This window comes from Rhododendron vialii, chromosome 11a (assembly GCF_030253575.1).
Source record: "Rhododendron vialii isolate Sample 1 chromosome 11a, ASM3025357v1".
Lineage (NCBI taxonomy): Eukaryota > Viridiplantae > Streptophyta > Magnoliopsida > Ericales > Ericaceae > Rhododendron > Rhododendron vialii.
The window spans coordinates 9,284,006-9,311,850 of record NC_080567.1 but is presented as its reverse complement, the minus strand read 5'-3'; the positions used below and the strand labels follow the sequence as shown (position 1 = coordinate 9,311,850).

The 27,845-nt window shown below is 42.8% G+C and overlaps 1 pseudogene; it reads right to left on the bottom strand.

The window, feature by feature from the left end:
* Positions 1-27,654, bottom strand: LOC131307587 (uncharacterized; annotated as a pseudogene).
* Between the last annotated feature and the right edge of the window lie 191 nt (positions 27,655-27,845).

Genomic DNA, 27,845 nt, shown 5'->3' with positions numbered 1-27,845 from the left:
CTCAGAATGTTTATAGCTGATGAATGAACAACTACGTAGCAGATAAAGAATTAAAGCAATGGAAATACAGAGGACACACTTGGACAAAGCGTAACTTTAACAGAAAGTTTCTACATTTTATAAGAAAGCGGGCTAAGTACAAATCTTGATAGACTGACTGGAATCACAAACTGTTGTCACACATTTTCAGCCTGCAACATATATATCAATCTCTTTTGGAGACATGAGACACCTTAGGTAAATGAAAACTATAAGTTTCAGTTCAGTTTGCATCAGCTTTCTGCAATGGGGAATGCAGACCCGATTTTGTTCCCTAAATGATAGCACTTGATATAAACAGGGTATGGACCCAGTTCGACTTGATTGTCTTCGCTGCCCATATAGAAACACAAGGTATAGAGGGCAATCTCAAACTCTGGGCTCACTCCGAGCAATGTGCTAGAGACAGATTTGAGTACACCGATCCATTCAAACTGAACTGTAAGCAACTGAGTCTCGGAGTCAGGCTGCAGGATGACACAAGTAACAAAATAGATGATAGATCCAATGAACAATAGAAATGCACTCCTATCATGATGCTAACTTTAGGCAATAAGAGAAATAACACGTTATTTAATTGAAATTGGAGAAATAATGGAAAATATACTTAGCAATCTGAGTAATATGCTACCAAAGGAAAAGCTAATCATAAATCAGAGCCAGTGCAGGCCCATAGGTGTGACTAAGGAAGTTAGCTTCAAAACATTCGGGGAGTTTTAATCTGGACCATTCAATTGGACATTAAGGAAATAAATGTTTATACAGGAGTTCAATTAGAAGGGGCGAATTTCTTGTTCAAATGGCTAAAGTGCAGATTTAGGTATATGAATCAGCAAATTGCTGACATTGCTATGAGGAGACCTTAGGCTAGAATAGCAGACACTTATCCCCAGACTTGTATTCCCATATTCAGTGTCCTAATAAAGTCTCCTCCTTTGCCATGTTCTTATATCCTAATTCCTCATTACAGACTGCTCTCTTATCCCGTTTTCCTCATTTGTGGTTGTACCTCCTTACATAGTTGTAGATTTTCATAATGATCTCTATTTAAGCTATATACCCTTCACAGTGCTTGAATCCTTTTGGGGATCCCACTGCTACGCGAAGTCAATGTTAGTTCAAACTGAAGAAACCTAAGAGCGCTGTCCTTTCTCATGTATATCTCATTACCATCATCACCATCTTTCTCTTTTGTGATGATTTTTTCTGGGACAAAACACTTAGTGATACCAAGCACTTGGTTTGATCCCAGGATGCAATAGTTAGACGACCGCTAAAGATTAGGAAGCTGTTTCCCTAATGGAAGAAATGTTCAACACACCACAGCAGGTGGTTTCCTAGGTTTGAAATTCTTTTATCAACTACTCTCAAAAGTTCCAAAAATATTAGAAATTAGTTGGCGCCACTTTCAATCTTTAAACTCTTTGATCACACCTCTCTCTAAAATATCTCATTTTCCATACAAAGTCAACATACTAATAGAACAAAACTAGAAGCAAGGGTAGGGATACTCGAACATAGGGATCATTCCCAAATATGTTCCATCATTCATTATCTTCTGTTGTTTTTCTTCTTCCTTAGTCAACTCTTCCAAAATCTCAAGCCTTATCTACACAACTTAATGCAAGCACAAGTCTGTAGTACATCTAAAATTTGAATTCGCAAAAATATTTTTTAGTTGTATTGTTATGAGAAAATTTAACTAAATAATCCAGAAGTATAGTTGTAGTTTCTCTTCAATGGTGTCAACATTCAAAGAAGGATTTTAGCATTCTCAAGTTTAGCCTCTCCTTGTTCTCAGTAGTAAAGAAGTAGACTGTTAGTTCGTATATTTCACCTAAAACTTTGTATTCTACAGTATATACTATATAGTGTTCCTTTCCCATGCGTTGTTACCTGTACAAGTTTATCTTGATACAATTTAGTTGTAAAGGAAATAACTTCTGGATCCACAATTATTCAATGCATATTTAATATACTCTTCCAACAGCTACTCTAACTGAACGTGCAAGAATGCTCTTTTCCTTTGAATCACCACCTTCAGTCAAACTAATGACTATGCACTACTTATAGAATCTCATATGGTGATTGCACGATGAATATCTTCTATAAATGTGACAAAACATAACGGCATAAAGTGAGCTCATGCAACTGAGTGATGGATCACATTCCTAGATGTGATGCCATCACTCCAAGAGAAGCTAGTTCCAATCATGCTGTGGTGCATATCATGCACTGCTCCTTCGAATGAAGAGAAAACACCAGTGATAAGAGATAATAAAAATCTACATTTCTTGGATTCAGATTGGTTACTGCAAGTGAGAATCACTATGTGAATAGAATCACTTACAACTTGCCCATGTCTTCTGGGGAAAATATAACCTTGATAGTCAACCCTCCCTTTTGCTTCTTCCAAATAGAACTGTAGAGAGATGAACTGCCATTAGATGGTCACACCAAAGGAGGAAAACTATAATTGATAAAAATACGAGAAATCACAAGTGAAATGTAAAATCATAACTGAAGACAGAAGCTGTACACAGTTAGATTGGGAACCATGCAAAGTTATCATAAAGTATGTCATCAAAGGAGCCTCAACAAGCAACTCACATAATAAAAGTAGTTGAAGTTAAGACGAGAGAGGACATAACGAGCAAATTATTTAAACATGTTATAGGTGCATATATTCTTGAACATTACTTTTGTAGCTGACAAAATCTAAAGGTGAATTTAACCGTACATTGATGAGCGAATACCAATTTGCATTCAAAAGCTAGTATGAAAAGCTAATGAATTCAAGGGACAAAAAATAAATAAATAAATGGTATCCAAAGCACGTTCCATTGAAATACCATTTCTTTAGGCTGCGCTCTTGTTAACTTTTTTGTATAAAACTTTTTTTTCATCTTTTTTTTATACTTTTCGCAACCTTTTGTTTAGCTTTTCATCGTAATTTTTAGGACTAATCATTCGTCTCAATGAGAGGAATCCAAAAAATATAAAAATGTGGTTTAATGTTGAAAAAAGTTCATACAAGCCGACACTTTAGACAAAAAAAGGACAGCTATTTGGTTTTTTTTTTTTTTTAGTGATTTTTTTTTGTGGCTTTTGGTCATAATTTTTTACTTTTTAGACTCCTCTCGTTGAGACGGATGATTAATTCAAAAAATATGACGTGAATCTAACAAAAATTTAGAAAAGACGAGCAAAACGCACAAAAAGAAGTAGAGAAAAAAGTTTACAAGAACTGAGCCTTAGTTTACTATATTTGTTTGTTACAAGAGTCATCATCAATCGTTTGAAAAACATTTTGAGATGTGATACTCTTCCTCTTCTTAGTCAGGCCAACTAGCTTCTAATAAACAAACAAAAAGTAAAACATCACGGCAACAAGAATTCATGAATGCAGTTGATTGTAATTCACAATATACATTAGTTTGTTAATGAATAAGGTCACTGTCAACTTAGAAGCAAAAAACGAGGAAAGTATGCACCTGAATCCAGTTATGGAAGCCTGAAACTTCTTGCTCCCTGCAGTTCTTGATTTCCCCAACGAAAACATGTTCAAAAGCAGAAGAACAACTAGATGTACCACCACGGCCGTAAAGCTCAAACCAGAGAGTAGTCATCATTCTTTTGAAATTTTGATAGTTCTCAGACACAATGCCTTTGGATGACAGATACTTGTGAAGATATTTGATAGGTGCAGTTCTACTAATTTCTTCAGCAAATGCTGCTTGCTCTTGCAACTCTTGAGATGTGACTACTTCTTTTTACCGTTCTTGTGGATTGTAATTATCTAGAAGAGAACAGAAACGGGAAAAAGTAGGCTTCCTGAATATGTCTTCACCTAACCAAGAGAACAGGCTTCCTTGTGCCATATCTTCCTTTTGGTAAACTTTCTTCCCTTCACCACAGTCAATCTGATAATCCTTCCCAGGTACTAAACAGTTTACATCAAGTTCCCAAAGCTTGTTGCAAGCTCTTGACAGGTCAGAAAGCTCTTCCTCAGAGGGCTCCATGCTGGCACCATAGTCAACATCCTCTGAGTAGTATTGCTCACTGGAGGGGCGTTTATATTCATTCCAGTTATTCATTTGCACCTATGAATATGATGTTGAAGATTGCATGAAATCAAAAGGGACAGGTCATGTGGATTTCTTAGGACTATGTAAGCATAGACCCTACAAGCTTATATGGTAACTCTAACCTTAGGATTCCCTATAATTTCATAACATTTCCATAGTCACATGAAGCAACAGTCCAACCACCATCAACTATTGGGGACTCATAGTCGATTGGTCATCACTTATAGCTAGATCATGAACTTTTAAAAGATCGTTTTCAATTTCGTTTTCCAGCATTTCAAAATTCATTACTTCATCTGCACAACCAAAGAACCATGGAGTATTCCATCATTTACAGTTCTAAATGATGTATAACATGGAAAATGATCTTTAACATTCCTTTGATGAATTATAATAGAGAAAACCTTGTGGGGTTGTTTTGGAGGCTTTTTGCAAACAGTTTGTCACTCATCATTTTTCTCCTCTTCATCCTGTTACATGTTCCACAGAAGGACGTACACCTTTCATGTTCAACTTTAACTACATCAAAAGTAGATAAGCACATCAAACCAAATCTACCTTTCTGTTCCAATGACCTTGGTCTGAATGATTTTGTCCAACATCCTCATTCCTTCCATATCCCTCATGGATAGCCTGCATTTATGACATTGCCATGAACTCCAAGTTTTGAAAGACCAAAAAGGAAACCAGACGGTAGAAAAAGATTATGGCGAAATTCAATAGTGAAGGTTAAATTGAATGTACTCTTCCAAATCCAAACCATAAGTCATACTTCTAAGTTATGTGAATGGTTGAAAACTTTTAAAAGGGTACAAAATGTGTAAACATGTGTAATTTAGCACAGACCAAGGTTATAGGGAAAGATTTACCACAAAAAGTTACAGATATATTGAAGTTGCAATTTATTTCACGATTCAAGGGACAGAAAAAGATGCATTGGAATACCACAAAATTCTTTGAAAGAGTACCACTATTAGTAGTCAGATTGTAAAATGAAATTATTGCCGTGATTTGTTCTCCCCTCAAAAGTCAAATCTAAATCAGAACAACAGTTCTCCCCTGCAAATTATTACGTTCACAAAGATCATTCAATCAACTTTTTCGTAGCTGAAGGATAGTGTGTGGCCCGTGATCCTCGATCTCCTCCTCTGCTGGTGGATTGGTGGTCGAGTCTTCTCCTCGCCTGCACAGTGAGCGCACGACTAAAGACCAGGCCGGGGATTGTCCCGGCAAGGCCCTCCGGCGTGAGGATGAGTAAAGTGCAGAGACAGTAGGCAGAAGATTACGAGAGTGAGTATGTAGTAGTGTGTACCTCCTTAGGGTTTCCTCTGCTAGGTATTTATAGAGCTCCTTCACTTGCTTTCCAAGCACCAGCACGTGCCTTGCACGGGTCAGGCAGCATCATTATGACGTCACCAAATAGATCTGGTAACCGTTTTTAGGGCTGAGCTGGCACACCCCTGTGCGCTCATGATCATCTTCTGTTATAACCGTTTTTACGCATGGAAAGACATGCAAATCAGCGGCTAGCCAAGGTCGGCAATGACCTTGCTCTGCGGGTGGCCGAGCACGTCTTTGCCGACCGGGCACATAATTGACAGGAGAGGGCAGTCCCAAATGACCCGCCATGGAAGGTGGCCGAGAACGAGACGACCTGCCGACGAATCCATGGCAAAAGTGATGGCCAACGTAGAGCAGGGACGGGAGCCGTGCTCAACGTTCGTGCTTGGCAAAGCACGAGCTCGGTCGTTACATAGCGAACTCATGTTCGGCTTGCTACAATAGCCCCTCAATCTCAGTCGTCGCTAAGTGCACGGTTGGGATTGATATTAATTTTGGCCGAGCATGGAACTCGGTTACTGGACAGAATTTAGCCGAGCCTAAAACCCTTTTCAACAAAACAGCCAACGACGGGGATCAATGGGGATTCGCCAGGTGTCGATTTCTTATTGGGTACGGCTAACAGGGAGACGGTGAGCACGCGTGGAGCTCTGCCAACCCGTCTCATCAGGCCACGCGTCAGATGTTTATTGGCTGCAGGTTCGGCGGTACAGCGACATGGGCGGGAAACTCGAATCTCAAATCCCCACGTCTTTATAAAGAGCTGAAGTTAGAGAGAGAAGCCATCGTTGCTTTCTCTCTCTAGACCTCCATTGACAGAGCTCCGTTTCTTGCCCGTTCGCGTTCCAGCCTTGATTCTCAGCAGTTTTTCATCAAATCTCGTTGAAACTAACAGGTAAGTGTTCGATCTTTCTCCCTCTTGTAGTTTGTGTCGTTTTTCCATGCTTTCCTTTCTGCTTTCTTAGGTTTTTGGGAGTTTTTTGTTCTGAGTGAACAGTAAGAGGTCTGGAGATTGGACGACTGTTCATCTTCGTCTTCGATCTGTTCTTCCGAGCACGAGTCTTGCAACGACGCTCGTGCTCGGCCACGTTGGGATTTTTCGAGCCCAATTTTGAACGCGGGCAGGCCGAGCCCCATTTGGAGTCCTAGTATTTCCCGAACTTGAATCTTGAAGAGAAATCGGGTGGGTCAATAGGGTAGCCGAGCATAGAGATCCCTTGCCTTCTAGCCGACGACGAGGTCTCTCATTGTTTTCTTGTCTTTGTTAGGTCTGGCTCACCCACCCATTGTCATCTCTTCCGACTCTGAAAGCTCAAGGGAAGATTCTGGGGACTCATTTTTCCGCGAGTGGTTGGAAAGACACAGACGCCGACACCAAATATCATCCATCGCCTCAAATATGTCATCCGACTCATGTGACTCGAATGCCGAACGCGTCTTTGAATACGGCGCCGACAAGTTTGTAACCGATCCTGAAATATCGTTCACACCATCTACTCATTCTGATGCCGAGCCTCAACTGGGACCGGAGGCCGAGTCTAGATTCGTCCCACAGGCCGACGCCCCAACCCCTATCCTTTCAGGGTACAGTGAGTCCCAATCCGAGGGTAGAGGTCTAGACGATCTTTATGAGAGGGGCCAAGTTTGCCCCTATGCCCATTTCTTCACCGGAAGTGCCAGGGAGTACCAAGATTTTTGCAGAGAGTACAACATCCCAAATGACGTAATACTCAACCAAGTGGCGAGCAACAGAATCACGGATACGAGAGGGGACCATCCCAAGCATATCACTGTCCCATTGATGGCGATATGCGAGGCTGGTTTGAGGTTCCCTCTTCATCCTTTCTTGAGGGAACTTCTTGCTCGGTTCAGCATCGTCCCACATTATTTCGCCATCAATAGCTACCGAATAGTAATGTCGGTGATTAAGCTGAAGGAGCTTCACAACCTTGAGTTTACCGTAGCCGACCTTTTCCATACTTACATTATGTCTAGGCACGGCCAAACCGAGCGTCGATACTTGTCCACACGTGGCAAGAAACAACCATTGGTAGATGGTTTGCCCGACACTGACAAATGGGCAAACTTTTATGTCGAAGTGAGGGGCAACTTTGAGTTCGGCGACCAGACCGTACGTAGGTATACAGTGCCGAAGACGAAAGACTTTCGAGGTAACTATGTTTCTTCTGCTCAGCCGACGTTAACTTTTCCTTCGATGCATGTGATTTTCCTAACAGTTGAATACTTTTGCAGATCACCGAGCCATAACAAAGACTCAGCAATCTTTGTCTGTTGAGGCACACGTTGACATCCTTCTGTCTCAAGCTTGTAGGGATGCGCCGACGCTTCTTGGCTACGAGCCGTCTTACAAGGGCAAGCTAAGGAGGAGAGGAAGGGAGGCGGCGCCCAGCACAGAAGGTCAGGGATGAGGAAAGAAGCCGAGGCAGACAGGAGCCAATAAGCAGCCGAGGGTGAAGTTGCCGACGTTCAGGAAACCAGCAGAGTTTTGGTTTGGAGAAGCTCTACAAGTCGAACATCCAGGAGTTAGCGTTCCTTTAAAAACTCTCGTACCGGATCTTGCCAGTGACATGGGCCGTCGGAACGTTGTCCGTGTAAACATACGAGATGGTAAAGCGGTTCAACAGGGATCTGGGTTTGCCGAGCCCGCTGAGAAGAGGCGAAAGGTCACCCATGATTTCTTCCCAACCAAGCCGCCGAGTTCCAATCCGAGCGAGAGGGAGAAGACAGAGTCGTCAGCGGCTGGTGGCTCAAAGACATCCGAGCGGCCTTTGGGTTCGGCCGGCCAAGTAGTTGCTCAGGGGTTCGCCCCGTCATACGCCTTGGCCGAGGGCAGAGTCGTGACTGTGGAGGATTCTGTGAAAGCTGAACCCGGGTTGGCCACTGCCATTCTCCAAGGTCTGGCATTGCCGAAGGATATGCAGAAAATCCCTCAGGGCCTCCAGCCGAGTTTGGTTCATGCTGGTGCTTATCTTGTTCAGGTATTGTCCGACCTTGGTTATTTTGTTTCACTTTCTATCCTTGAGTATTTATATGCCGATGATTTTTGTTTACCAGGCTGGACAGGCCTTGTTGCGCTCATCAAAGGATGCCGAGCTTGTGCTCGCTGAGCGCGCTCGATTTCATGATGATTTGAAGGTCGAGCGAGAGAAGGTGAGGAGCTACAAGGGAAGCCTAAAGACAGTGAAAGCACAGGTGGCCGAGCTCGAGAAAGAGAGAGACGAGATGGAAGAGAGAATGAAAAAGGCCGAAGGTGAAGTGGCCAAAGTTATGAGGAGGGAGAAGAGAAAGATGAAGGAGGTGGATGGGGCGGCGTACCAAGCTGGCTTTGACCGAGCCGGTGCCGAATACATGCGGGAGGCTCGTTCCATGGCCAACGACGCCATCCGCATGAGGATCCCCATCGCCTACCGAACAGGGTACAAAGATGGGGTGAGTGCAGCTTGTGGAGTCATGCAGCTGGAGGCTGACATGAATTTGACCAAGTCTATTCCAGCCCCTGTCACTCCCGAGCTCGTACTGCCATATACCGAGGAGGAGTGTGCACCTCTTGCTCCTGAAGAATTTCCCGAGAGCGAGGATGAAGTCGAGGAGGTTTCTGGTGATGATGGTGATGTTGGGGCCACTAGGCAAGCTGCTGTTGGTGAAGAAATTGTTGAAATTGCTGAAAAGGTTGTTCGGGGTGCCGAGCACGAGCCTTTAAATGTTGCTGGCGGTAGTGGTGCGGTGAGCGTGGACGCAGCTGCAACCGGAGCTATTGCCGAAGATACTGCCCAAGGTTGAGGCTGCTGAAGTCGAAGCCGAAGCCGAGGCTAAAAATGCTTTTACTTGTTAATTTACTGTTTTCCTTCAATTTGTACTTTTGTTAGACTGGACGGATCCTAGTTTGGATTTTGCCGTTCCAGATGTAATGAATATTGTCTTTGAACTTTTCGCCGAGCTTGAATGTGATGTCTTTTTTCAATGTCTCCTAGAATTTGTCATACTTGCTTGTTTTTGAGACTTTGTTTGAGATCATGGTTATTCGTAGCTCCTTCTATGGTTTTGGGTCGGCTGAGTTAAGTTGACATGTAGCTAAGTAGAGACTGCATCATTTTGGTGTTTGCCGAGCTTTGAACGATGCATTGACAACAGAGCCGAGCCTGGTCAGTATCAGATGTGTTGATGTGAGATTTTGCTGACCCTTGTTTAATGTGGTAGTGATTGTCCTGTAGCCCCCACTTTGGTTTGGGTTCGGCCTATTGGTAAGAACGTTTGTCCAATTGTTTGAAGTTGACAGCTGTAGGTATTGCCGAGCTTGAACCAAAGTTGAGAAAAATAGAACAAGAATAGAATGAAGAGAACTTGCCGAGCGTGTGTTGGTTTCGGCTAGTTTGCTAGTATAGTTGATACGGAGATTGTTTGCCAAAGTTGTGGAGGGCATAAAACCGTAGTTTGAGGCTCGCTCGGTAAATTTGTCTGGTCTTAGTCTGTAAGTAAAGTATTTAATGTTTGTGGGTGGTTTGCTCACCAAAACGTGAGGTTAACCGGGCTGTAGCCGACCATAGCGTCTTGCTAAGCCAAACCCGAGCCCAAATTCCAGCCATATTGTGTGTTTCTGGGCTCGGTGGACCTGATGTCCGTTTTGCTTCTTTGGGCGGTAATTGTGGCCGAAGCAGAGGCATATGAGCCGTTTGTGGGTGTGACCGTGGTCAACGTTTGTGGTCGGCAAGTTTTAGCCAAGATAGTATATATGAAGTAACAAGGAATAGCTTTGAATTGCAAAATGAAAGCTTGTCAGATAAAATTTCTTTGATTCTTCAATCATGAAGTACAGGTTGAAATTGTAAAGACATGGGCCGAAGCCTGAAAGAAAAATAGGATAAATAGTGGCCGAACACGTGGCACACTGTTGGGGTTTCTTCTACATGTATGCCTTCTTGAGGTTCTGTGCATTCCATGGGTTACTGAGAACTTTCCCGTTCATGTCCTCCAGCACATAGGCACCTTCACCAGCAATCTTGACAATGCGAAAGGGACCCTCCCAGTTGGGTTTGAACTTTTGTTTCTTGCTAGCTTGCACTACCTTTCGCCAAACCAAGTCGTCTGGCTTGAAGGTCTTGGTTCGAACGCTTCGGTTGTAGCCTCTTGCAACTTCTTGTTGGTATTTGGCGAGCTTTAGCTGAGCGTCGTCGCGTTTTTCTTCTGCCAAAATCAATTCTTGTTCCACTGCCTCTTCATTAGTCTTTGGATCAAAATTCTCAGTCCTCAGAGTGGGGAATTTGGACTCCAGTGGGATTACTGCCTCCATGCCGAATGCCATTGAAAAGGGGGTTTGGCCGGTTGAACGCCGGGGTGTAGAATGGTAAGCCCAGAGGACACGTGGTAATTCTTCAGCCCATTTTCCTCTTTTGGAGTTCAGTCGTCGCTTGATCCCAGCGCAGACGGTCTTGTTCGTAGCTTCGGCTTGTCCATTCCCTTGGGGGTATGCTGGTGTGGAGTTAAAGAAGCGTATCCCAAATTCCTCACAAAGGCTGGTCAGGTCTTTACCGACAAATTGGCTTCCATTGTCTGATACGATGGCGTATGGAACTCCGAATCTTGTAACAATGTTTCGCCAGACAAATCTGCGAACGTCAGCTTCTGTGATTGTCACAAGGGGTTCGGCCTCTACCCATTTGGAGAAGTAGTCTGTTGCTGTGATCAAGAACTTGAATCCTCTTGGAGCTGTTGGTAATTTTCCGACAATGTCAAGCCCCATTGTGCAAAGGGCCAAGGGCTGGTAATAGGAGAGAGATTCTGGGCGGGTTGCTTTGGTATGGGGGAAAAAAGCTGGCACGGTTGGCATTTGCGGACAACTTCTTCGCAGTCTTTCTTCATGTTCTTCCAAAAGTAGCCTTGGCTCATGGCACGTTGACAAAGGGAGCGGCCGCCAGAATGGCAGCCGCAGCTGCCTGAATGAAGTTCTGTCAGGATTTCGGGCACTTGGGTGGGGTGGACAACGAAGAGATACGGTCCGGAGATGGATTTCCTGTATAAGTGGCCACTTTCAGAAAGCCAGTAGTAAGCGGCCTTGTTCCTTACACGGTAAGCCTCCTTCTTGTCTGTGGGCAGGGTGTCGTGCTTTAGAAACGCAACGATCTCATCCATCCAGCTGGGACCGAGTTTAATGTTGAGTACCTCTGGATTGGGCTCAAAAGATGGACGTCCAATGCTGCTGAAGTTGATGGTTCTGAATTCTGAGGCTGTGGATGCCGAGGCGAGGCCAGCAAGTGCGTCCGCGTGTGCGTTGTGCTCACGGTTGATTTGCTCAATTTTGAAGTTGGGAAAGTTTGTGATTAGTTCGGCTACGGTCGCCTGGTATTTTGACATCCGCGGATCCCGAGCCTCATAGTCCCCAAGTACTTGGTTAACTATGAGTTGGGAGTCACAGAAAACGACAAGGTTAGAGATTTCCATGGCAATGGCAGAGCGTAAGCCAGCTAGGAGCGCTTCATATTCGGCTTCGTTGTTGGTGGCGGGGAAGTCGATGCTGATAGCACTTTCGTGTAGTGTTCCGCAAGGGGAGACTAGGACGACCCCGGCCCCTGCTCCGTTGCTGTTTGACGCTCCGTCGACATGCAGACGCCATATGTCGCCTTGGAAAAGGTACCAAGGTGCTGGTGACAATTGATGCTCGGCGACGATTTGTGCTGGGATGGGTGTGTTGAGGAGTTTAGTATCTGCTGGAGTAAGCTCAGCGATGAAATCTGCGAGAACCTGTCCTTTGATTGCCGTTCGTGGTTCGAAGCGGATATCAAAGTTTGCTAGCTCAACTGCCCACTTGGAGACCCTGTTTGACAGATCTGCCTTTCGAAAGAGAGCTTTGAGGGGGTGTTCTGTTAGGACGACGATTGAGTGTGATTGGAAGTAGGGCAGGAGCTTCCTGGCCGCTGAGACGAGAGCGAGTGCTAACTTTTCAAGCGGTAGGTAACGAGTTTGAGCTGGAAGGAGGGTTTTGCTTGTGAAATAGATGGGCTTGTCATCGGCGCTTTCCCGCCATACAAGTGCAGAGCTGGTTGCGTGGGTGGACACGGCGAGATAGAGATAAAGAGTTTCGAACTCTTTGGGTTTTACCAACAGCGGGGCCGATTTCAAGTAGTCTTTTAGTTCGGCAAAGGCTGAGTCATAGTCCGGGGTCCATTCAAAGCTGCGTCGGCTTTTGCCCTTCAGGGCGTTGAAGAATGCGTGGCATTTGTCTGAGGATTTGCTGATGAATCGGTTGAGAGCCGCTGCCATCCCAGTGAGCCTTTGAACTTCCTTGATCGTTCTGGGTGGGCATAAATTTTGAACAGCTTTGATTTGGTTGGGATCGGCCTCGATGCCTCTTCGAGTGACCAGGTGTCCGAGAAATTTCCCAGCGCTTACTCCGAACGCACACTTCTCAGGATTTAGCCGTAGCTTGTGTAGCTTGAGGATGTCAAAAACTTCGGCCAAGTCTCGCAGGTGGTCGGATTCCTTCTTGCTTTTGATGACTAGGTCGTCAATGTAAGCCTCCACAGTGTGGCCGATTTGTTCTTCCAACATCTTGAATATTGCTCTGTTGAATGTTGCCCCGGAATTCTTGAGTCCAAAGGGCATGACGCGGTAGCAAAAGATTCCATACGGCGTGATGAAAGCAGTTTTCTCCATATCGTCGGGGTCCATGGCAATTTGGTGGTAGCCACGGTAGGCGTCCAGAAAGCTAAGCCGAGCATGTCCTGCCGTTGCATCCACAAGTTGATCAATTTTCGGCAGTGGAAACCAATCCTTTGGACAAGCGTCGTTGAGATTGGTATAATCCACACAAACTCGCCATTTACCGTTTTTCTTTTTAACAACCACAGTGTTGGACAGCCATGTCGGGTATTGTACTTCTTGGATGGTGTTGGCCTCCAGCAGACGCTTGACTTCTTCGACGACGGCGTCGGCGTTTTCGGCTGCAGATCGCCGTGCCTTCTGGATGACAGGTTTAGCGTCCTTCTTGATGTTGAGGGAGTGACTGATGAATTTCGGGTCGATCCCCGGCATTTCGTTGGTGGTCCAAGCGAAATCTTCGATATTTTTCTTGAGGTATTGAAACATTTCTTCGCGGTCAGCCTCGCTGATGGAAGAGCTGATGAGGAAGAATCGGGAGCCATCCTCGTTGATCGGCATCTGGACAAGGTCTTCCTCTGCTTTGTCTTCTGCTTTTTGGCCGACGTCGTCGGTTACTGCCATGTCGGGGACTTCAACCCATTGTACTTGTTTGGCTTTGGCGGAGTTGTGGATGGCAGAGACATAGCACTTTTTGGACGCCACTTGGTCGCCTCGCAAATCTTCCTGTCGTCCTGTGGCGCCGATGAAGCGGACGACCTGGTGGTAGGTAGAAGCAATGGCTTGTATTCCGTGGAGCCAGGTTCGGCCAAGGATGGCGTTGTATGGGCTTGGTGCGTTGACGACGATGAATTCGACGGTCAGAGTTTTTGATCCAACGACAACTGGTAGGAAGATTCGGCCAAGCGGCCAGACGGGTGCACCGTTGAAGCCGATGAGGGGTACGTCGGTAGGTTGTAGGGCTGACTCAGGTAGATCCAGCTTTTTGAAAAGGTCGTAGTACATGACCTCTGCTGAACTTCCTTGATCGACAAGAATGCGTTTGACGTCATGCACTCCAATTTGGACGGTTACGACGAGAGCGTCGGAGTGTGGTGTTTGCACACGTTCAAGATCGCGCTCGGTAAAAGTAATCGTCCATTTGGGCAACTCTTCTGTTCGTGGACGTTTGGATCCAGGTCCTACTGCGAGTACCTGCTTGGAAGTTGATGCGCGGCTAAGGTCGGCCTAAAGAGTTGATTCAAATTCCTTTGACACTGGACCGTGGATAACGTGTATTAGTGGGCGCTGTTCATTGGGGTTGGGATTTGTCTGTCGGGTGGGCGTTTTTGATCGGTCAATGTATTGATCGAGATGGCCTTGAGTCACCAAACGTTCCAACAGTGCCTTGTAGGGGGCACATGCCGTCGTGTAGTGGCCGAGCTCATTGTGATATGAGCACTTCTTTCTTGGGTTCTGATCAGCTTGGCCATTGTCTGTGCCGAGCTTGCCCGTCGGCCACTCGAACCATGGTTGCCTCATTATCTCTTTCAGAAAAGACCAAATGGGTTCCTTGAAGTGGGTGGTTTCGGCCACGTAGTCATGCTCTTTTGGCTGGCGTTTTTTCCCTTCTTTGATGTTGTGCACCTGCTTCTTGGGTTGGGGGTGCTGGATGATTGCTGGTGCCGGCGGTTGGGCTGTGGTCGAGGTGAAGGATGCTGTCAAGCTCGGGATGCCCTGGGCCGCACGGTCCGCATAAAACTCTTCAAGAGCACAGAATCTCTCCACGACGCGCATTAATTCTCCCATGCCGTGTGGTGGGCGGATGGCGAGTTCGTCTAGGATCTTGCTGCCGGTTTCCAGACCGTTTTTGAAAGTACGCGCAGCCCAATATTCATCGATTCCTGGAATTTCGTTGAACAGCTGCCAATAACGCTCGGCGTATTGTCTTAGTGTTTCGTTTGGGAGCTTCCTCATCTAGGATAAGGATTCAGGCTCCTTGGCTGTCCTGTTACTGGTGATGAAGCGAGTATTGAAGGCGCGTTCAAGGTCGGCCAGATTCCGTATGGATCCAGCGGGCAATCTGTTGAACCATTGGAGTCCAAGGGAGCCGAGGCTGGATGGGAACGCTTTGCATTTGATTTCGTCTTTGGTAGTGCATAGCTCGATGGTTTGACGGAAGTGGATAAGATGGGTGTAGGCTTCGCATGTGGTAGGGTCGAACTTTGTAAACTTGGGCAGGTGGAAGTTGGGTTCGGCCGTCGTGTTGATTATGTGGGGGGCAAAGGGAGAGACGCCGAGATCCTTTAGTTGGCGCTCAAAACCAGGGCGTGGCGGCCTGCCGTGCTCGTCCGTCCTGTTTCTTTTGGACTCTCTATCTGAAGATTTCTCGCGGTTTCGGCACCGGAGTTTGTCTCGTAGATCTGTTGTTTCCCGGCAACGTTCATCAAGCATTTCCCCCCTGTCCTTTCGGGATTTGGTCTCCTTTGGCTCGTCAATACGCACGCCTTTTCCGTTTCGTCGGCCAAAGTTGCTGTTCTCGGGCATTTCTGCAGGGATTTCTCTGAGTCGTTCAGATACATGGCGTCTGGTCTGCGCGAAATCTCGGCTACGGTGCGAAACCGTCATGCGAGAGAATTCCGCGCGGCCAGTGGAGTAGGTGCTTGTGAACGATTCGGTATCTCTTGTCTTGGTTCGATCGCGGTGTTCTTTTGAGCGGTGTGTTCTGGATGCGGTGGGTCGCTTGTAAAGGATAATTTCTCTGGCGTCGCCTGGTGCCGGGGTGAAGCCTAGGCGGTCTTTGACGGACCCTCGTTGGCCTTCCTCGTCCTGACGTCTTTGCGGTGGTGGTGGAGGTGGAGGTGGTGTTCGCCTTCTTCCACCCCCTCCTCCACCAGATCTGGATGCGGCGGGGGTGGTGTCTTGCTGCATGTGTTGTTTCATTTGGGCCACCTCCGCCCTTAGCGCGGCCAACTCGTTATCGCGTTCGTCATCGCGACGCTGCAGCAATCGGATGTAGGCCGTCGTCACGTCGTCCGTGACTGGTGAGAGGCCGGATCCTGGTGCGAGGGAGATGGACATGTGCCTTTCATGGGGTGTTGTGGGGATGACATTTCCGCTAGCGTCTTTAGTCCCTGAGATAGCTACACCCGTCTGATCTCCGCCCATAGAGAGTGGTTTGGTCGTCGTTTCACGGAGGATTGGTGGGTTTGGAGGATGTGAGAGCCGTTTGAATCAGAAGCAAGATTCACGTCGGGTTCACCAATTGTGTGGCCCGTGATCCTCGATCTCCTCCTCTGCTGGTGGATTGGTGGTCGAGTCTTCTCCTCGCCTGCACAATGAGCGCGCGACTAAAGACCAGGCCGGGGATTGTCCCGGCAAGGCCCTCCGGCGTGAGGATGAGTAAAGTGCAGAGACAGTAGGCAGAAGATTACGAGAGTGAGTATGTAGTAGTGTGTACCTCCTTAGGGTTTCCTCTGCTAGGTATTTATAGAGCTCCTTCACTTGCTTTCCAAGCACCAGCACGTGCCTTGCACGGGTCAGGCAGCATCATTATGACGTCACCAAATAGATCTGGTAACCGTTTTTAGGGCTGAGCTGGCACACCCCTGTGCGCTCATGATCATCTTCTGTTATAACCGCTTTTACGCATGGAAAGACATGCAAATCAGCGGCTAGCCAAGGTCGGCAGTGACCTTGCTCTGCGGGTGGCCGAGCACGTCTTTGCCGACCGGGCACATAATTGACAGGAGAGGGCAGTCCCAAATGACCCGCCATGGAAGGTGGCCGAGAACGAGACGACCTGCCGACGAATCCATGGCAAAAGTGATGGCCAACGTAGAGCAGGGACGGGAGCCGTGCTCAACGTTCGTGCTCGGCAAAGCACGAGCTCGGTCGTTACATAGCGAACTCATGTTCGGCTTGCTACAGATAGAAAGTTAACACCAGTATTAGTTCTTATCTTAGATGAAGCAAAGTTATGGACCTCTGTGATTTAATTTGTTAAAGTACCCCTTCCAGTTCTTTGTCATGATTTCAATTACCAACTACTAAACTATCCATCTTGCATTTTATTTACCAAAGATTTCAGCTTATCAAGCAAAATTGTAACCCCCTGAATTTTTGGAACGTTAAATAGACAATTTTCATTGAAAACTAAATAGAGTCTGGCTCTTTATTACATCATAACTCTCACAAGAGTACTTTTATTCAACAAAAGGAGGGGAAACTAAGGTTCCTAACTACAGCTCCGCCTGCTCCTTCATTCTTGCCAGCTCTTCAGCTCCAAAAGCTTCCAAGGTGTAGAGTTCACCCTGTTCATCTATAAGGTCTGACACATTATACCAGCGTCGCCACCAATATAATATGTCAAGGTCACCAAAGGTAACACCGTGAGCTACAAAAGCTCAATAAAATAATCCATACCCACAACCCTTAATTTACAAGCAGAAGATCATAGTTTGACAATTTCCACATAGTACTTGCATATCTAACAAATAGTTAACAATGACACATCCACATTCAGTATCCAAACTAACGTTGGTGTTCATAATTTTTCTGAGTTTCTCCTACGCGACTTCTCGTAGACCTAATCAACATTTCCAAAATCGTTTTTAACACACCCAACGTCGGTTCCGCCGTTCCGATCTCCCAAGTATCCTCACAATGGTTCCACTGCACCGGGTTCCCATTGGCACACAAAAACATTGAATTTGGCATTGGCTCCTCTCCACGGATAACCAATCCACAATTCAAAACCCTCGGTTCCGCCGCTCCGGGTTCCCGAGTATCCTCACAATGGTTCGCCCACTCCGGGTTCCCATGTGGGTTTTCGAAAATCATTAAACCAATTGTGTTGGCTCCTCTCCGCGGATAACCAAACCACAATTCATCCCTCGGTTCCGCCGCTCCAGGTTTCCGAGTATACCACAATGGTTCTGCCGCTCTGAATTCCCATTGGTTTTTCGAAAATACTTTACACACGCACTCCTCACAATGGGCTACCAAGTCTGGCCACATTGCAGTTTCTAAAATATTTCTCTTTTGCAAATCACACCATTCCATTAACCACACCCTAGGTGTCATGTTTCTACTTTCTCGATTTCTGTGTCTCGTTTTCATTCAACGACTCCGCGGTAGGACTTTTCACATACGTAATCATAAATCATTTATTGTAATCTTAAAACTAAACTAGCAAGATCATCCCACTCTATTTTACTACTCATGCTCAAATCACCACTTAAAGCATAACGCCACATGTATGGACGCCTTTGGAGTGAAGATCACTTATGCTTTACAACAAGACAAGTAATACAAGCAATTCAACTATACATGATCATAACCATCCTAAAGATCAAAATACGAATACTTCTATCAAATGGTAAAGTCTTATCTTCCGAAAGCCGTTCTTTCTTCCTTTGTGGGAAATTCAAAACAACATATGTTTATTAGAGTAAAAGTCGTTTATTTAACATGCTCATACTTCCATTAGCAAAATAAGTTTGTTAATTATCATGCATTCCAAACATTATAAGTGATAGATAACCTTATATACTTAGAGAAAGCAGTTAAGGATATTCTACATTATACTTTGAACTAGAGAGTAAGGACATGCTACATATACTTAGAGATAATGAGGACGGAGAAATCTACCGTTCTTCTTGGCAATAGGTACGGCTATGGAAAAAAGTAAGTATGTCGGACGGAGTAACTTCCTACGGTGAGCTTCCGGTAACTTCGAAAGAGAAAGGTTTCTCTCGAAACTAAATCTTGACTATACTACTTAAACTTTATGGATCGAAAGGGTGGTTCAGTGGCGGTTTGGTGGCGGCCTAGGATGAGTTTCTTGAAGAATACAAGAACAACTCAAAAACAAGAAGAACAAAGACCAATTGCAAGGATTCTAGAGAGAGAAGTTGAAGGATGAAAGGTGTGAGTTGAATGGTAAGTGAGGGGTGCTATTTATAGCAAAAATCTTGGCCTCCATTGGCAAGACTAACTTTTATTATCCAAGAGATAAATTTTTCCCTAGCAATTATTGTCCAATTGGTAAAGGGGCAATTATGACAGGTATGAGCTTGTCTTGTCCTAGAAGGGGTTGCTTGCAAGAAAGAACAAAATAAAAGGCTAGGATTATGTTTAAAGAAGACTAGAAATGGGTTGTCATGCAGTCCTTAGGCTTGAGTGTGAAGTTGGCTATGAGATAGCTTGTGGGAGTGACCAAACACATGCACACACTCACTCTCTCTCCTTCTCTCTCTCTCTCTCTCTCTCTCTCTCTCTCTCTCTCTCTCTCTCTCTCTCTCGTACTATGTATGTAGGTATGTATATATATACCTAGAGAAAATCTAGGAAAAGAGTGAGGGTTATGGGCTTTCAAGTGACAACTCAATGAAAAAAAAAGGGTTTACTTCTTTTGGAAGCAATATGATGGGATTTGGTTTTGACTTGTCTAGTCAAATCTAGGTGTACTTGGATTTTTTGGGCAAGACTTACTTCTATTACCCAAAGGATAAAATTTTCCCTAGTAATTATTACCCAAAGGTTAAAGAGGAAATAATGAGAAGAAATATCCTTTTGAAAGTGACCTTTCAAGGGAGATAAAGAGTAAAGCTAGGTTTGCTTTTATTGGAAGCAAAATGATGGCTTCCTTTCGTCCATGTTTTGTCTTGTCAAATCTATCTTTTCATTGGCAATTTCCAATGTTTATTATCCAAGGGATAAAAAATTTTCTAACAATTATTATCCAATGGGTAAAGGAATAATAATGATAAGTAAGGCTTGAAAGACTAGACATGAATTGTAATAATTACCTCCCTAGGTCTAAAAGGTTCAACTAAGGTTAGAGGGGTTCATAAGGCTCAAAGATGGTCAAAAGGTTCATCTAAGGTTAGTAGAATGTAACTAGGTGAATTGATAGTTAGGTTTTTCCAACTAATAGGTTGGAAGCTAATCCTACTTGCCATGTAGGATTTCTAGCCAAGAAATATAATTTTAGGATTTTATTTAACTTGCTAAGAAAATATACAAGTACTTCTACAAGCATACTTGTCTTTAGAAAATGACTAAAATTGTCCAGGACGAAAAGATATAATTTTATAAATCTCAAATCTAATTAGGACGGATTATTAGAAAATAAAAATGAAATTTTAAAAGAAATCCAAATAATTAAAATAAAATTTAAATATTTAACGAAATTTTTATTTATCGAAAATCAGGGTCGTTACAAAAATCATCAGCTTTATGTCATGTAATCAGCTAACTTGCCACTTTATGCAATGTGGGGTACATCCAAGTTCTCTGCAACTTTTTTGGCAATATAATGAAAAGAAGCAGAGAATTGTATCAGAGTTCCTATATTGCTACGGGAAAATTTCAAAATAGCACTTGACCTTTCGCACAAATCACACACAGGCACCTGACCTTTTAAAATTACCAAAAAAATACCTGACTTATTTAAAAACCCATCAATTTTACACCCGCCATTAACTTCCCACCCAAAACAAACGAAAATCCTGAAAATGTGAATTTTGGCACGAATATTGGCAAAACAATATTAAGGCTCATTTTGGCAAAACACAATATTATACTCATAAACAAGATTAAGGCTCGATTTGGCTTTCAAAGTCAATTAATAACTTAATTTTTATCTTTATTCAAAAGAAAAAAAAAACATTGTTAGTTTTGCGTCAAAACGAATCAATAAGTCACAAAAATTACTTAATTTTTCAATTCAAACCCATCCTAAATAAGCAATCAAGCTTAATTTAGTAATTAAATACCCATAACTATGCAGCCAAATAAGATTACTCTGTATTAAATAAACAAAGGAAATGGCAAAAACAAAGAACATATAATAGTCATGAGTAGGTGTGAAAAGTGACAAGTCATGGGTATTTAATTACTAAATTAAGCTTGACAATTCTATATTTTTTGTTTTTGCCTTTTCCTTTGTTTAATACAGAGTAATCTTATTTGGGTGCATAGTTATGGGTATTTAATTATTAAATTAAGCTTGATTCCTTATTTAGGGTGGATTTGGATTGAAAACTTAAGTAATTTTTGTGACTTATTGATTGGTCTTGACGCAAAACTAACAAATGCGTTTTTTTTCTTTTGACTAAATACAAAAATTACATTATTAATTGACTTTTAAAGCCAAATCGAGCCTTAATCTTGTTTATAAGTATAATATTGTGTTTTGCCAAAATGAGCCTTAATCTTGTTTTGCCAATATTCGTGCCAGAATATACATTTTCAGCATTTCCGTTTGTTTTGGATGGAAAGTTAACGGCGGGTGTAAAATTGATGGGTTTTTAAATAGGTCAGATGTTTTTTTGATAATTTTAAAAGATCAGGTGCCTATATGTGATTTGTGCAAAAAATCAGGTGCTATTTTGAAATTTTCCCTATTGCTACTGTACAGAAAAGGTCACGTCTGTGGAAAATACAAAAAGTAGCCTTTACAAAGTTGGATCCGTGACGTACATGACATGGTGTATCTCCGCATTTGATAACAATTTCTCACTTCCACAGTTGATTCAAGATGAAACGAAGCAAGCCTCCCTGAGAGGAATCGACATGTGGGTCATCTTCAAAAGCCATTTCGGCAAATCCGTTTATTCATTTAACAAATACCATGGAATCCTCTCTCAAAAGCCTCACAAACTAGAGGTGTCAAATGGGTCATGCCGTGCCGGCACGGCCCGTTTAATTTCGTGCTAACCGTGCTTCGTGCCGTGCCTGCCCGTTTACTTTATTTACTTAAATCGTGTCGTATCGTGTCGTGCCGTGCCGTTTGTCAATCGTGCCGTGCCGTGTTGGCCCGTTTACTTAAATCGTGTCGTGTTTTGCCGTGCCATTTGCCAATCGTGTCATGCCGTGCCGGCCCGTTTCTGAAATTGTGTCGTGTCATGCCGGCCCATTTTCTTAAATCGTGTTGTGTCGTGCCGTTTTCAATCGAGTCGTGTCATGCCGGTCCGTTTTCTTAAATCGTAACGTGTCGTGCCGGCCCATGCTCTTAAATCATGTCGTGCCGTACCGTTTTCAATCGTGTCATGATGTGCCGGCCTATTTGTAGCGACCCTAATTTCTTATCAATAAAATTTTAAGTTTAATAAAATTTCTTTTACTTGATTGTCCTTTTGTTTAATTAATTGAGTATTTATTTGATTAAACAAATCATGTTTTAATAAATTTAGATTTTTAGGCCTTAAAATATATCCGTACGCATATATGGAGAGAGAGTAAGCCGAGAATTAAATTTCTATCCAAGAACCTATCATATCACTTCATCACTCACCACCTCTCTTACACATCTTATCTTTGTCCCATCAAATCAATTTAGCAAGAGGGAAAAAATTACTGTCGAGGGTGAGATAGAATTTTCCACCGGATTTTACTCCTGCACCATCATCACCCTAGGCAACCTATTGAGACTAGCTTGGTCAGGATTTACAAAGAGATTTGCGAGAGAGAGAGGGTGGAAGAGATAAAGCTGTCATCATCATCAGATTTCTTGCCACTTGTGCCAGCACTTCAACCCCTTTATAATGTAGCTGCAGGCTGAAGAGATTTTTTTTTCTTTTAAAAATTTGAAAGAGTGAGGGTGTGTGTGTGGCGTAGAGAGAGAGAGGGAGAGAGTTACTGCAGAAGAGGGGAGAGAGGGAGAAAAGGGGTTCTTATCTAAACCTTCCTTCTATCATAGCTAATAGCCTGTCACCCTATATATATATATTTATATATGCATAGCTATCATTTAAACTCCTAGCCATTGAGTCTAGTAGTCAGAGAGAGTGAGAGAGAGAGAGAAGGACCGGATGAGAGGGAGGAGAGAGAGAGGCTAACCCATATAAATACCCCTCCTTTCTTTCCATTTGGAGGACCACCACCCTTCTTCAGATTTGTTTTCCTCTTTCGGAAAGAAAACTACTGTAAGGAATAGAAAAAGGGAGAGAGCTTGGACCCACTTTTCAATTAATCTATTTCTTTCGTTTACCTTTCATTTTCTTTTCCTAAGAAGGAAAAGCTAAGTGTTCAGTCAAACTAAGGCTTAACGGAGACGTACCGTTTGCGACTCAATCCAACGCTATCGTAGTCAAACCACTACCGCCAAGAAGTAAGGTAGAAACCTCATACCTGCTCACCTAAATATAGTGGTGCTACGTGTACGTTGATTTTCCTTTAAAAGTATTAATCTAGAGAATTTTTTTTAATTACCCGCATAATTAGCCTGTATTAAATTTAGGTTATTAACGTTACTGACGTTAAAATTTTCGTTGAAATCCGTAAAATGGAAGCTGGAGAAAATGCTTGTAATGTTTGCATAAAGGAAAAGAGGAATAACCCCTGGAAACTAAAAAAAAAAAAGAAAAGGTGTTTTGTTTGCATGAAAGAAAAGCCCTCATTTTGCCAAGTGTACTACAGTAACTTTTATGCAAGAAAAGTCTTCATTGTACAAATTTACTGACCTTTGTCTTGACTTGGGATTCTTGACCGAAGATTGACCGAAAGAAATCAGATTTAACTGTTAGAGCATAACTTAGAACATCACTACTGGAATTAATTACAATTAACTTCGCATGATTATCAGTGAAATGTTAATAATACTATTTCCTGATCAGGTATGGTCATAACGTTTGATCGACGAATTTGAAAAGCATGGAAGTGGAATTTATTTATTTTTACATGATTGTAGCAAGCCTTGAAAGAATAATGTGTTCGCGAGAAAAAGATGCATGTTTACGAGACACAAGAAACGAGAAAACGATATTTCGAAAAAAATGAAAAGAGCAAAAGATAAATTTTGACATGTGTAAACCTGGGAGACCGGAACGGCGGAACCAGTGTTTGAGAATGTGTGAGTAAACCTGGGAGACCGGAACGGCGGAACCAGAGTTTGTAAATGCATGGTCGACCGTCATTCTGAAAGAGGGAGTAAACGGAACCAGTGCTAAAGGAAAATAATTGATAATAAGTGAAATTGGCGTTTTGACACAGAGTACGATACACTATTCTGAACTCGACACTCGACACTTTTATTTTATGATATCTCTATTTGTTGATTTGAATGTTATGTTTGATGCCGTGTAAAGTAGTTATTATTATTTTCTTGATAAAGTATGGGACATAGGGGTAGGAGTTAGCTGCTGAGCTTAATAGCTCACGGTGTTACTTTTGTGGCCCTGGCATTTTATGCCAGATTTAGAAGGTGAACAGGAGACGTACTACAATCTGGAGCAGTATGGAGTTGAACAGAATATCGCTGAAGAAGACGGCAACCCTGTAGAGTAGAAATTTCCCATAGTACCCCTCCCTATCCTTGAATAAATGTAATCTTGATTTGAGAATAATTTGGGATGTAATGACTTATTATTCCACTTTTATTTATTAAATGTTTATGTTTGAATAAAATAGTTTTAATTAATGTTTCCAAAAAAAATTGGGGCGTTACACTATTTACTTAATCGTATCGTGTTCGATCGGGCCGGGCCAGGCCGTTTTAAGTCGTGTCGTTTTAGTCTGTCCTAACATGTGTGGGTTGACTTAAGGCATAACTAATCTTGCATCAGACATGCAACCATTGTATACATTTGGTTTTTTGGCATATTGAAAACTCAGCGACATTGGGCAAGGATAGAGAGATCCTTGCATTCACTGCATCCTCATAAAAAACAAGGGATCAGTGTTTGTGTTTGAGAGAGAGAGAGAGCGAAGTTGCTATTCAACTTTGGCTGCCCCTTCTTTTTCTTTGAACGTCTCCTCTTTTTCCTCGTTTTTTCAGCTTCCTACTTAATAAATCTTAGACAACTTTTTGGTTAGTATACAAGCGAGTTTGGTAAAGGGCTCAATCAATCTGCAGTTGCGCTTTCAATTCTTATTGTCGCACATTTGAATAGTTTGAGGTGTTTTCTTAAAAAAACTTTTACCGTTTTACGCTCTTGCTAGTGCACGAGAATTATGTTAGGCAAAAGGTCTACACTCGGTCTCAGAATATCATAATCACTCTGTAACTTGCAGAAGAGAAAAAGGAGAGGACAATTCACAATGAAAGGAGAAAAATAACAATGGACGCTGCATTTTCATATACCATGGCATGCCAAAAAAATTTAACAATTAAAAAAATAACATATTACAACCCCTAATTAAAAAGAAATTCTTGGTCTTAATGAAGTAAAATTTAACAATTAAAAAAATAACATATTACAAATGGTCCTATTGTCCTAGTCCAGGCTGTCCAGCTAACCCTTATTTATATATTTTTTCCCTTATTTCTACTATGTATTTTTTTCCTTTTTTGTTTGACACTTCTTTTTTTTTTCTTGTTAGATTTTGGGTAAATAATATATGACTTTTGCACGTTTCCTTTCATATTAAATTACTCTTGCACCATAAATATTTTGATAAGTTTTTTTAATTTTATTTGTTATCTTGTATTGTAATGTTAAATTTGCAAACCAAATGTCCAAAGCCTATTTAATTTTACTAACAAAAACAAAACAAATATTTTTACTGAATAAAATTTGATAGTTTTTTAAAAGTGAAAAAATAATTTTTTAAAAACATGATTTTTTAATAAATTATTTTTTTAAAAAATTAAATATCTTAGTTGTTTACCTTTAAAAAAAGGTAAACAAATATTTTTTACCGAATAGAAATTGTTTAATTTTTTTAAAATTAAAAAAAAAAAAAGCCATTTGGCTTATTTAATTTTTTTTCCCGTGCCTCGTGTCGTGCCCTTTCGTGCCCATGTCGTGTCAGGTCGTGCCCATGCTCGTGCCTTGCTAGAACCATGCCGTGCCGTGCCGTTCCTGTCCACTTTTCGTGCCTGTGCTCGTGTCGTGCCCGTCTACAACCGTGTCGTGCCGTGCCGTGCCAGGCCAACTTTCGTGCCGTGCCCGTGCTGTGCCGCCCACTTCCGTGCCTGTGCCGTGCCCCGGACCCACTACAATCGTGCTGTGTCGTGCCGTGCCAGGCCAATACCGTACCTGTGACGTGCCGTGCTACCTCGTGCCCGTGTCGTGCCGTGCCGGCACAGCCCATTTGACACCTCTATCACAAACTAGGGATGTATAGCCGATTTTGTTCAGTTGACCAATGGTCATAAGTTCTTGCTTAACCTAAACAAACACTAAATACTAGGACAGTGATCTTAATCCGTCAATTCCATCTACATTGTTAGTTCACTAACTTCAAGCAGGGATGAAAGTCTTACTCTTACCCAATAGTTGATAGTAGGGTAATCAAATTTCGCCTTACAACTTAACAAGTTTTCTTTCAAAACAAAAGAAAGCTTAACAAGCTTAAAAAAAAGGGAATATTTTAAAGCTAAATTCTATTCGTCAAGCGGACCTGAGTTTGAACGAACTGATCACAAGCTAAACTCAATTAATTAAGTGGTGGATTGACGACTTTCGAAATGTGCTAAAACTTGGTGTGTTTATCCAATAACTCTATCTCCTTTTGAGATTTTAACAAGTCAACAAGCCCGAACACGAGTCGAGCTTGATTCATTTGACCGCCCTAACTTCATGTCCAACACGACACCAAATCAACTCAACAAACCTATAAAACGAAGAGAGGGAGAACCTTATGGGGTCGAGCTGCGGTCTGTGATCCACTAGACTTTCACTCCTCAGTCCTTCCATAATTATGTCCCTGCACAATCGCATTTGCATATCACTAGAATTTCGGTCCAATTTTACTGAACCACTCCCCACCCCACCCCCCCAACACACACAAAATATATATATAAAAAATAATGCATTTTTATCAAATATATATCACTTTTACCCCTCAAGAACAAGAACTTAAAAATAATGCATTTTTATCAATATACACACACACACACACATATATATATCCTAAGGGATCCCGCACGGGCTTACTGCGCGGGACTCCCCTTTCCCAATTGAATTACGACGATCCGATCCGCTCAAAGTGATCAGAACGTGATTTTAAGGGTATTCGCGAGAAATCAACAAAAAAAATGATCGGGAAGGGCTTCATCCGAACAGTTTTTTATTGAACGGTTCAGTAAAAAACTGTTCGGATCAAGCCCTTCCCGATCATTTTTTTTCCGATTTCTCGCGGGTACCCTTAAAATCACGTTCTGCACACTTTGAGCAGCTCGGATCGTCGCAATTCGATCGGGAAAGGGGAGTCCCGCACGGTAAGCCTGTGCGGGATCCCTCATTGGATCCCGAGTGTGTGTGTATGTGTGTCTATATATATATCACTTTTACCCCTCAAGTTACCGGATAACATTGAGTTCTTTCAATTTATGGAAATAAATTTAAATTTTCTTTGACAAAAATGAAACATTTTTGGTAAAAATTAGAAATAAGAAACACCTCTGTGTTCCACTGACTTCGATCGTAACCATGCCTCCGGTCACTACTCGGTTCATCGTTATCCTGCTCCCCGGTCACCACTTGTGCATTCCAGCGTCAATCAATCATCGACACGTTCATTCACCTACGTAAATAAAGTACATAAAAACAACATAAGCTCCGATACTAAAAACACCCCCGAATGATTGCTAACCTGCGCCCAAGTCGATCTGGACTGGTCTTCACGAGACTCGGGGGGGTTCCTTTGTTGGTCTCTGCCGTCGTCCGATGCTTTCTCTCACTTCAGACGTACTGAGAAGATTCAGAGAGCGTAACGTATTACATACTCCGCCAGTCCCACAAAGTTTGACATTTTCATTATTTCAGTTTTATGAAAAAATTAATTATATTTTTTAATTTGTAATATTTTTTTTAAACAACATAAATCTTGTTTGAT